Genomic DNA, 12,059 nt, shown 5'->3' on the forward strand with positions numbered 1-12,059 from the left:
CAGGGCTATACAGTGAGACCCTGTCTCAAGATGAAACAAAACTAAAAAACCCAAAACCAAAAACCCCTGTGTGAAGTTAGAGAGGAAGAGTGTTGGTTTTAAGTGTAATTTGGACCCTATGTAGAGTACAGAACTTGACTTTTCCTTCTGTTCTAATAGCTGCTGAGTGTTTTACAGTTTTAAAATAGGTATAAAGCAAAATAACACACTTCCATTATTCTAAATGCATACTTGTTTGTTACATTACTAAAAGTTAATTTTAAATTATGAAATCAAAATGGGCAAAATTATAGATGATTATTATTGTTACTAATACTACTACTGCTACTACTATGACTATTATTACTGGTTTTTCAAGACAGGGTTTCCCTGTGTAGCCCTGACTGCCCTGGAACTCATTCTGTAGACCAGGCTGGCCTTGGATTTAGAGATCTGCCTGCCTCTCCCTCCCCAGTGCTGGGATTAAAGGTGCACACCTCCACTGCCTGGGATGATGATGATGATGATGATGATGATGATTTTTTTTGAGGCAGGATGTGTTAGGGTTTCTATTGCTATGAAGAGACACTGTGACCATGGTAACTCTTTTTTTTAAATATTTTATTTATTTATTATGTATATAGTGTTCTGTCTATATTCCAGAAGATCTCATTACAAATGGTTGTGAGATACCATATGGTTGTGGGGAATTGAACTCAGGACCTCTGGAAGAGTAGCCAGTACTCTTAACCTCTGAGCCATCTCTCCAGCCCCCAACCGTGGCAACTCTTATAAACGAAAGCATTTAATTGGGGCTGGCTTACAGTTTCAGAGGTTTAGTCCATCATCATGGTTGGGGGACATGGCAGTGTGCAGGCAGACATGGTGCTGGAGAAGGAGCTAAGAGTTCTATGTCTGGATCCAAAGACAGCAGGTAGAGACTGTGCTATACTAGGCCTAGCTTGAGCTTCTGAGACCTCAAAACCTGCCCCCAGGGATACACTTCCTCCTAAAAAAGGCTACACCCACATCTCCTAATAGTGCCACTCTCTTTGGGCCTATGAAGGCCATTTTTATTCAAACCACCACACAGGATTGTGCCTTGTAACTCTGGCTGCCCTGGAACTCAGTAAGTCTGCCTGCCTCTGCCTCTGGAGTGGTAGGATCAAAAGTGTGCACCACCACACCCAGCTTCAAAATTTGTAACTTAGAGTCCAAGATTCACATTGATCATGTCTATACAGATATTAAATATAATTGAACACAGAACCAAAATAGTGTGGCACCTCTGTATGTGTCAAAGACTGCACACTGTTTTGTTTTTTTAAAGGTGACTCTCCACTCTCTCAAGGTTATATGTCTTAGCTTTTTTTTATTTTTGCCATAGTAGTGGTCAAACAGTGAATTTGCCTGGTTTTTGAGGATCAGCATAGTAGCTTCATTTCCATAGACTGAATGCATTTCACTCTTGTTGCTATGGAAACAGGTTGTGACTACATTTACCATAAACGTAGAGAAACGCTCCATGTAACAGTTCACATGAAGAAACGTCTTGATTCCTTGTTTTTCCTGGTAAAATAAAGGATCTGTTCTGGACACTGTAGAGACAGTGTTATGGTCAGCTGCTTCTCTCTAGTTGTTAAAATGTGATTAATTCAAATAGACTCGGCCTTTTAGTACGGTGGATTCTATTTACTGGATGAGCTCTGGGTGTTCATGCTATTCCATTGACTGACTATGGAAACTGTGTTTTGAGTTTCAGATATGCAGTGTTAATAACAGGTTTTTAAGTAGATGTGTTTATGTAATGATTTTAAAGATATATTTGGTTATATTAACATGCTCCCTGGAAGTTTTCTATTTATGCCATTTCTGGGACTTAAAACCTAGGGAAGTTTGGTTGGAACTAACAGGGATCTCAGTGGTGGCAAGGTATGCAGTTAGTTGTCAATCAGATGTTGCCAAGGACATTCCCCGAGATGACGTTCTCTTGGAGTCTTCATGGAAAGACCTCAACAACTCTTTTTTTTTTTTAATTTCTTTTTAGGTTTATTTATTTTATTCTATGTGTATGAATGTTTTGCCTTCATATGTGTATGTGCAACATGTCTGTGCCTGGTGCTCAAGGAGACCAGAAGAGGGTGTAGGATCTCATAGAACTGGAGTTACAGATGGTTGTGGACCACCATGTGGGTGCTGGGAACCAAACCCTGGTCCTCTGGAAGAGCAGCCAGTGCTCTTAGCTGCTGAGTCATCTCTCCAGCTCCACCCCCCAACAACTTCGTATAGCATTTCTTTTTGTCTGTGATGGGTCTTAAGATGACATGGTTTTTTAAAACTAGGGTCTCTGTATAGTCCTGGCTGGCCTAGAACTTACTATGTAGACTAGGCTAGTCTGGAACTCCGAGAGATTCACTTGCCTCTGCACCCTGAATGCTGAGATTGAAATACATGCCTGGCTTTTTTTTTCTGGTTTTTCGAGACAGGACTTCTCTTTGGAGCCTGTCCTGGAATTCACTCTGTAGCTCAGGCTGCCGCGAACTCACAGAAATCCACCTGCCTCTGCCTCCCGAGTGTTGGGATTAAAGGCATGCGCCACCAACACCCAGCTTGATATACTCTATTTTTTATTTTTATGTGCATTTGTGGTTTTGTCATGGGTGTCAGGGTCCCCTGAAACTGGAGTTACAGACAGGTGTGAGCTGCCATGTGGGTGCTGGGAATTGAACTCGGGTCCTCTGGAAGAAGAGTCAGTGCTCTTAACCCCTGAGCCATCTCTCTAGTCCCTATACTTTTTAAAATTATCAGTCTTCCCATGAAAAATAAGAGTCTGCAGCTTTAGTTAATAATTTTCAACTCCTTCCCACTGTTCTTCCCTTCTTGTTTCCTTTGTTTTCTTTCTGTGTATGGATAGCTGCAACACAAATTCAAAAAGCATTCATCAAGGGGCTAGAGAGATAGCTCAATGGTTCAGAGCACTGGCTGTAGCAGGGGGTGGTGTGGGGGGAGGTGGTGGTGGCCGCGGAGGCGAGGCGTCGGTGCTCACCTTTAATCCCAACATTCAGGAGGCAGAGGCATTTAAGGCCAGCCTAGTCTACAGAGTTTCAGGACAGCTAGAGCTATTACACAGAGAAACCTATCTCAAAAAAACAAAAGAAAAGAAAAAACAACCTTGGCTGCTCTTCCAAAGGATCTGGGTTCAATTCTCAGCACCCACATGGCAGCTCACATTTATCTGTCACTCCAGTTCCAGAGGATCCAACACCCTCACATAGACATACATGCAGGTTAAATGCTAATGAACTTAAAATAAATTATAAAAAAAAAATAGTGTTCATGAAGTTTATCTTTAGTGCGAGTGTGTGTGTGTGTTTAGTGTATATGCATGTGGAAGCCAAAGGTCAACATCAGTGTCATCCTCAATTGCTCTCTCTCACTCAAAAAAAAAAAAAAAAAAAGCAGCAACAACAAAAAAAGAGACAAGTCTTACTGAACTTGGAGCTTATCAATTTGGCTAGGTTTGCAGGGGTCTACCTGTCTCCTCCCTAGTACACCATTGTGTTCTGCTTTTTCAATGGGTCTTGGGGCTCCAACTCAGGACCTCATCTTTGCTCAGCAAGCCTTATCCTGACTGAGCTGCTTTACCAGCACTCTGCCTTCAAAAGAATCTTGTATTTATTTACTTAGCATGTGTATGGGCATGAGTGTGTCATGGTGTACATGTTCAGCCTAGGGCCAAAGGACAACTTGGAGCTATCAGGTTTCTTCATCCCCTCTGTGTCCCAGGGATTGGAACTGGTGTCATTGAGCATGGTAGAAGGGCCTTTACCATCTTACCTTTGATAAAAGGAAGAGTTTACCAGAAATTATGTAGCAATTTTATTTACTTAAAAGTACAATAGGGAGGCAGAGCCAGGCGGATCTCTGTGAGTTCGAGGCCAGCCTGGTCTACAAAGTGAGTTCCAGGACAGCCTCCAAAAGCTACAGAGAAACCCTGTCTCAAAAAACCAAAAAAAAAAAAAAAAAAGTACAGTAAAAGTGTAGATTACAGGGCTGGAGAGATGGCTTAGCAGTTAAGAGCACTGGCTGCTCTTCCAGAGGTCCTGAGTTCAATTCCCAGCAACCACATGGTGGCTCACAATCGTTCATAATGAGATCTGGCGCCCTCTTCTGGCCTGCAGGCATACATGCAGACAGAACACTGTATGTATATTAAAAAAAAAAAAGTACAGATTACAGGGTTAGGGTTATAGATCACTTAGTAGAGTACTTGCTTAGCATACACAGAGCACAAGGTTTGATCCCCAGCTCAGTATAAAATCAGGTATGGTGGCCCATGTATAATACTGTCACTGAGGAGGTGGAGGCAGGAGGATTGGAAGTGTAGGTCCCGGTCTCCAAAGGAAGTATAGGTTACAATGGCTAGAAGGCAGTGCAGTTGTTTAGCCTCCCACCGAATGGTCAGCTCTGGGAGGGGGTGGGAAAACGTGCAGTAGGGAGTGGTGCTGTTTGTTACTCACTTCTCATGTTTGAGAACTGGGGAAAATGACCCTGTAAGAGCTGGTGTTACTGAGCAAAGTGTGTACTTGAAACCTATTTTTACTGTTTGTAGGACTATGGTCTTGGCTTTTCATTTGAATAGTGTGGATAATAATAGTATTTTTATAGAGAAGTATTTGGGGAGTACTTAAATCATGTAACAAATATAAAACATTTAGGGTCCAGGCAGTGGTGGCACACATCTTTAATCCAGCACTCGGGAGGCAGAGGCAGGCAGATCTCTCTGAGTTTGAGGCCAGCCTGGTCTACAGAGCAAGTTCTAGGACAGCCAGGGCTGTTAAACAGAGAAACCTTGTCTCAAAAAACCAAGAAAAAAAAACCAAACCACAACCCAAGAACATTTAGGAGAAAGTTGATACATAGTAAACTGCTAAAGGTTAATTATTGATGATATTAACTATTTACAACAACGTAAAAACATTTACTTTCTGTGTATGAATGTTTTGTTTACGTGTATGTGTGCAGAATACCTGTGTGTCTGGTGCCCACAGAGGTAAGAAGAGAGCATCAGATCTGATAGAACCAGAGTTGCAGATGGTGGAAAGTCACCACGCTGGACCTTGAGTCAAAGTGGGGTCCTCTGCAGGAGCAACAAGTGCTCTGAACCCTGAACATCTCTCTAGACCTGCTCTTACTCCTGTTTATACCAATGCATTATCCTATTTCGTTGAGCAGTAAGCATTAGGATTCGTTGTTTGTTTATATATTTATTTATTTATAGTGCTGGGACCAAACCCATGGCTTTATACACACCAGGCAAGCACTCTATCACCAGGGTTCACCCCCACCTTAGGTCTGCTGTCCTTGCCGGGGTTTATTTAGGACACAAAGATGTCAGAATGTTAAATTATTTGTCCAGAGTGGTTTTAATGCAGTGGGTGAAAAACTCCCTAAGTTCCCCAGCCTGCCTTTCGTGGCCTCAGTGCTTTCTTGCTTCACATTCGTTTTCTTCCTCAAAGGTCTTTCTTAATAACAGTGGCAATACAGGTTGATTCCTGGTCACCTTTTGTTTCACACTGCTTACACATTGAATCTTGCTAAAGACATTGTAAGGGCTGGAGAGGTGACTCACTTGTTGCTCTTGCAGAGGGTCTGGGTTTAGTCCCCAGCACCCATGTGGGGGCTCCCAACAGTTTGTAACTCCAGTTCTCAAGGATCTGATACCCTCTTTTGACCTCCATGGTCATCAGGCATGTATATGAGGCACATACATACATGCAGGCAAATACTCATGCATATACAATTAAAAGTAAAAACACATTGTAGATGCTTTAGGTCAGATCGCTTTCTTGTTTTACTAGTTCTTTGCTATCCAATATTGTGTCAAATAACAGGGAAGAGGCACAGAGGGCGAACCACAGCAGGCACTGTCCTAAGTGGTTTTTGTGGACTAACTGTTAATCTCCCAACAACCTGGACTAGGAGACACGGGCTCTAGAAAAGGATCTAGGAAAGGTTAAGGATCCAGAAAACGCTGCCTAAACCACAGGTCCACATGTCTGCGAGCTGGGCATTGAGCCAACAGTGTGTGTCCGCACAGAATGGTCCTTGTGTGAGGTTCTAATCCTGACATCATTCCACATGTCTGCTGCTTGCAGCTTGTTGCCTGGCTCTCCTGTGTATAAAAGCCACTATAGAATGACACATGTAGTCCCAGAATATCCTGAGAAAATAATTATCAAAAAACTGACTTTTTGCTGGGTGTAGGTGATATGTGCTTTTTCCCCCAACACTAGGGAAGCAGAGGCAGGTGGATTTTGTGAGGTTTAGGCCAGCCTAAACAAAACAGGACAAAAACTAGTTCGTGGACTAGCCAGATGGCTCATCAAGTGAAGGCACTTGTTACCAAACGTAAGTGGAAGGAAGGAGGGAGCCAGCTCCTGAGAGGTATCCTCTGACACTTGCCCACATGTGCATATGAGCATACAAAATAAAAATGTGACAAACTGTTTTTTCAACTCTACTTTAGAAAGGAGGGCTGTGTAGTATGGCCTCAGCCTTTAATCTCAGCACTGGAGTCAGAAGCAAGTGGATCTCTGAATCTACCTGATCTACACAGTGAGTTACAGGCCAGCCAGGAGTATATAATGGGATCCTGCCCCAAGTTAAGAAGAAAGGGAAGGAGGGAGGGAGGGAGGGAGGGAGGAACGAACAAATGAACGAACTACAGAATCTACAGCCAGTTAAGCTGACCAGGTCCCTTTCTAGATGGAGGCCTGGTATGCAGGGCCTGCAAACATCAGTGTCCTTGGTAGTACATGCTGCCTGTTGCCTGTACAGGCTGCCCTAAGGGACCTTGGAGATAGTTTCCTGGTAGCTATGTTCCTGGTACAGTTTCATGTGCATCTGATCTCAGTGCTGTCCTTAAACTAATCTCCAGACAGGCATGTGTTGTACCTTTGGAGAGCCCCAGGCCACATTGACCAGGTCGTCATGTCCATCCATACCAAACTGCAGAATAAGGAACATGTGATTGAGGCCCTGGGTAGAGCCAAGTGCAAGTTAGTTCCCCGGTTGAGGGGTCAAGTATAAACCCACTCACAGTGCCCTTGACAAGTGACAGACCTACATTCCTCAGGCTTCTACTGTGCTGTCCTGTACCCCACCAAATCATGTTTAGTAATAAATCTCACATCCAGTCTGCCTGAAAACAAAAAGAAAAAAGAGAAAGACATGGGTTTCCTAAGAATAAGGAATTCTCTTATAAGTTAGATTAACATTATTATACTCCTGGAAATTATTAGCTGCAGCTGTGGATGTAGACAGAGTAGTAGTATAGCATGTGTAAGGCCCTGTGTTCAACCCCAGCACCACAGACAAGATTATAAACAAAAAAGATTGTGTCTCCTAGAAATGACAAGGAAGCTGTGCCCACGATTACACAGGAGTATGGCTGCCTAAACAGTGACAGTGCTGATGGACATGCTAATAAGGGAGGGTCCTGTTCTTAGAAACTGTCTACGGCAAATAATGGCTGCTGAGAGAGGGAGGGTGTTTCTCTTCCAGAGATGAGCCCCAGTTTGGTTATCTGATACAGAAAAAACGCTTAAACATTAAGTCCATACAAACAACACAGTGGACTCGCAGATTATATCTTTATCTACCTTCTATCTATCTGTCTGTTTCTGTGTCTCTCTATAAATATCTATAGATGTTACACATATGTATACATACGTGTGTGTGTGTGTGTGTGTGTGTGTGTGTATGTGTGTGTGTGTGTGTTTACAGGTTTAGAGAGAAGAAAACTTGGTGGAGTCAGTTTCCTCCCTCACCTTATGTGGATCTGGGAATCAGACTCAGGCTGTCAAGCTTACACAGCCAGCACCTTTAAGCTGAGCCGTCTTGCAGGTCCCATGTTTTCTTTCTTAGATTTGTCTTAACCTTGCAAAGACTACTTCCAGGATCATGCTGTGCTGGCATGTCACAGTCAGAGCCATGTCATCATGGTGTCTCACTGCAGTTAATATTTGCTGGTGACTTGTTTAAAGTGGCAGCTGTTAGCTGTCGCTGTGGCGGTTTGATTGAGACGTAAGTCTCGGGCATTTAGATAGTTGGTCCTTAGTTGGTGGAACTGTTTAGGGATGATCAGGTGTGGCTTGTCTCTGCCTCCTGCTGTGGGTCATCTCTGTGTTAGCTCTCAATTGCTCTCGTCTCCATGCCTTTGCTCCACCATCATGGACTCCAACCCTGTGAAACCAGAAGCCCAGTTCAATGCTTTTGTTTTTAAATAAGCTTTCCTGGTTGTCATGCTTTGTCAAACCATAGAAAAGTACAACAATTTGCATTTTACACACACACACACACACACACACACACACGTATGTATATTGTATATATTATATTTTTTTCTATTTTCTGCTTTTCAGTAATAAGTAATCTAGGGTGACATATCTAAACTGTCCTTTCAGGTAAGTCATTTTTGTTGAAGAACTTTTAGTGAGCCCTCGTGTCCTGGAGTAATTTGGAGTTGTTCCTAGTCATGGTGGCACAGGCCTGGAATCCTGGTGCCCAGGAGCCTGAGGGTTGCATGCACCTGCCAGTTGGAGACAGACCTGTACAACAGTGTGAGGTTCATGTCTCTCAAACTTATAGTCTCCCCCAAAATTTAAACCTCATCTCAGATATAAAGCCCTTTGTCAGCTATGCTTTGAAAATATGCTCTTCTTGCCTATCATTTCCCTCTTCTTAATGGTTTGGAAGTTCATTGTATCTGTCTTTTTCTTTCCTGGGCCATGATGCTTGTGTCTTTTGCCCAACATTTTCTCATGTATTTTTTTTTTTTTTGGAAGTTTTACAGTTTTAACTTTGGTGTTTTGGCTTGTGTAGTTTTAATTGCTTCTGTTTATCATAAACACCAAAGACTGAGGTCCCCAGCTCATCCAGGGCGTCGAGTGAGCCCTACTTGTTAGAGTTGTTGTCCTCCTCATTGAATTACCTGGGGCTTGGTGCGAGAGCAGTTGACAGCATCACCACGGCTATAAGGTGTTGCAGTGATTTTCCTCTTACAGTGAGCACCTCACATTTTATCATGCAGTTAGCTTCGGGGTGAGGGAGGCTAGTCTACTCAGCAAATTGGCAATGGAGGGGTAACAGTTAAGGCTTTTGAGATGGGGCTTCTTTCAATCACTGATTTATTTTTAAACTTTTTTTTTTTTTTTAAGATTTATTACTTCATTTTCTGTGCGTGAGTATTTTGCCTGCATGTATGTCTGTGTACCACATGTGTATCTGGTGCCCTCAAAGGATAGACAAAGGTGTTAGATCCTCTGAAATTGGAGTTATGGGTGGTTGCAGAGCACTCTATGGGTGCTAGGAACCAAACCTGGGTCCTCTGCAAGAGCAACAAGTACTCTCAACCCCTGAGCCATTACTCCTGCCCTTTTCAGTCTTTTATTTATTGACCATTCAGAACAATGTTGAATGTCCTTCTAGAGTATACAGACAGCTCAGTAAGTGGGGGCAGATAGTTATTAGAGGGCTTCTTAGAGAACATCCTCATCCTTGTATGATATATATCATGGTAAGGGCCAAAAAGGAGAAAAAGTAGGCTTCATGAGGAGAATTTTTGGTGGACCTTAGAGAGCCCCACTAAGGGATGATGAGTGGTCCAGATGGGCAAAGCAGCACACTTAAAACAATTGTCCTTACAGATTGGGGAGATGGTTCAGTCAGTAAAGTGCTTGAGGCACACACATGATAGCCTCAGTTTAGATCTCCAGCACCCGTGCGAAAAGCCAGGAACAGCAGCGCATGTCTGGAATCCTGGTGCTGAGGTGGCAGAGACGAGGATTCTGTTACTTACTGTCTGACTAGTCATGAGCTCTATGGTGAATAAGAAACTCTCAAAAATAAGGTGGCAAGTAATTGAGGAAGACATCAGATATTGACTGTTCATCTCCACATGTATGCTTACACACATGTGCTCACACAGGTACCTGCATACAAACATGTTCACATGAATAAAAACATCTTAAAAATCTGATCACAAGTCTAGTATAGCACTGTATTCCTATATCTCAGCTCCCAGGAGGCTGAACCAGGAGGACCAGTTTCAAGCCCACTCTGGGGTGTATAGTGAGTCCCTTTCTCAAAAAGGGCAGGGGGCGCTAGAGAGATGGCTCACTGGTTAAGAGCACTAGTTCCTCTTCCAGAGGACCCAGTTTGAGTTCCCAGCACCCACATGGCAGCTGACAATCTTTTGTAGCCTCAGTTTCTGAGAATGCAAAGACCTTTTCTGGGCATTGAATACGTGTAGTGCACAGATATACACAAACAAACACCCATACACCTTAAAAATAAGTAAGTCTTAAAAAAAACTGATTACAAAAACGAACATGGCACATCTGAGCCACTTAACAGAGGCCAGTGAGTGTAGCAGTGGGGAGCCTTGGTAGGTGCTGAGGCTTCTGGGTACTGACCATGTTGATACTGTTCTACAGTTAGCAATACTGCTTACTAAAGAAGACAGCAACAACAACAAAACCATGACAGGTGTGTGGTGATGCACACCTGTAATCCCAGCACTCGGGAGCCAGAGGCAGGTGGATCTCTGTGAGTTCGAGGCCAGCCTGGTCTAATAGTTTCAGGGCAGTAAAGGCTATACAGTGAGGCTTTGTCTCAAAACAACAGCAACAAAACCTACAAAAAACTAAACAATACAATACCTTCATCTTTTTTTCACTGTACCTGTGACTTATAGGTAGAACCCAGAACCTTGTGCATGCTAAGTGTCATAGTCAGGGTTTCCATTGCTATGAAGAGACACCATGACCATGGCAACTCTTATAAAGGAAAACATTTAATTGAGGCTGGATTACAGTTCAGAGGTTTAGTCCATTATCATCATGGCAGGGAGTGTGGTAGCATACAGGCAGATATGGTGCTGGAAAGGTAGCTGAGAGTTCTGCATCCAGATCTGCAGGCAGCAGGGAGAGAGTGAGACACTGGGCCTGGTTAGAGTATTCGAAACCTCAAAGCCCGCCTCTGAGACCCACTTCCTCCATCCAGCAAAGCCACACCTTTAATAATGCCACTCCCAATTGGTTTATAGGGGCCATTTTCATTGAGACCACCACAATAGGCAAATGCTGTACTAACTGAGCAGCACCCACAGCCTTGACAGTGACGTTTGTGAGAGTCATTGTTGTTGATTGTAGTGATGGTTCATTTTCCTGGTTGTGTTAAAGGATTTTGAGGGAATAAGTTGTATGATTGGATTTGCTTTTAAGAGGTGAGTGGATGTTATAAGGGAAAATAGACTATGAAGAGGCAGGGGTAGGAGGCTGGGAAGGTATCTCTGTTAGTCACTTGTTGCTATGACCAAATGCCTGACATGCAGCAGTTTAAGGGAAGGAAGGTTTATTTGAAAGGGTGCTTTCATCATGGTGGAGAAGGCATTGGTGGAGCAGCCCCTCTTCATTTCTGGGAGAACATGCAGCAGCTAGCTCTTCATTACATGCTGTGCATTAGGGAGTGGAAGGAGAGGGAAGTTGGAGGATGGGAGGGGGGGAAGGGCTAGTTGGAGAAGGAAGAGAGACTCATCCTCCCTGGAATGACTTTCTCCATTAGACTGCACCCTCTAAAAATCACACACCTTACCACAGCAAGGCCGCCTGGAGAGAAGCAAGGATTTGAAGACATGAGCATTTGGGGGCAGTTTCACAATGAACCCGGAATGTGAGCTATAGACTAAGAAAGCAGAGAGAGCTCATCAAGAGCTGAGACGACACAGACAATAGGAGTTACACATGGAGAGACTAAGCCTCAAGTGATGTACTGTGATTCTGAGGCTTCCTGCTTGGACAGCTGACAGATGGAGCTTCTTTTGGAAGGAAGATTGGAAGGACACATTTAGATCGAGTGAGAACTGAGAGTTGAGATATGGAGTGCCTTCCCGCAGGCATTTGGATTCCAAGTGGAGTGTGGGGGGAAAGTGAGATATTTCCATAGGAGGGACATTAGAGGCACTTGCAAAGAGCGTACGTGTGAGATCTCAGCTCCACCATTTCAGCCAGCTTCTG

General features: G+C 43.5%; 1 protein-coding gene and 1 non-coding gene across 4 annotated transcripts in view; both read left to right on the forward strand.

The window, feature by feature from the left end:
* Nsd3 (nuclear receptor binding SET domain protein 3) overlaps nucleotides 1-12,059 on the forward strand; it is a 109,664-nt gene that overhangs the window by 21,230 nt on the left and 76,375 nt on the right. The window lies entirely within an intron of this gene.
* LOC118569254 lies at nucleotides 6,713-6,847 on the forward strand. The gene has a single exon (XR_004943043.1). It is a non-coding gene; the product is annotated as a small nucleolar RNA SNORA70 (small nucleolar RNA).

The sequence above is a fragment of the Onychomys torridus genome, chromosome 17, assembly GCF_903995425.1.
Source record: "Onychomys torridus chromosome 17, mOncTor1.1, whole genome shotgun sequence".
Lineage (NCBI taxonomy): Eukaryota > Metazoa > Chordata > Mammalia > Rodentia > Cricetidae > Onychomys > Onychomys torridus.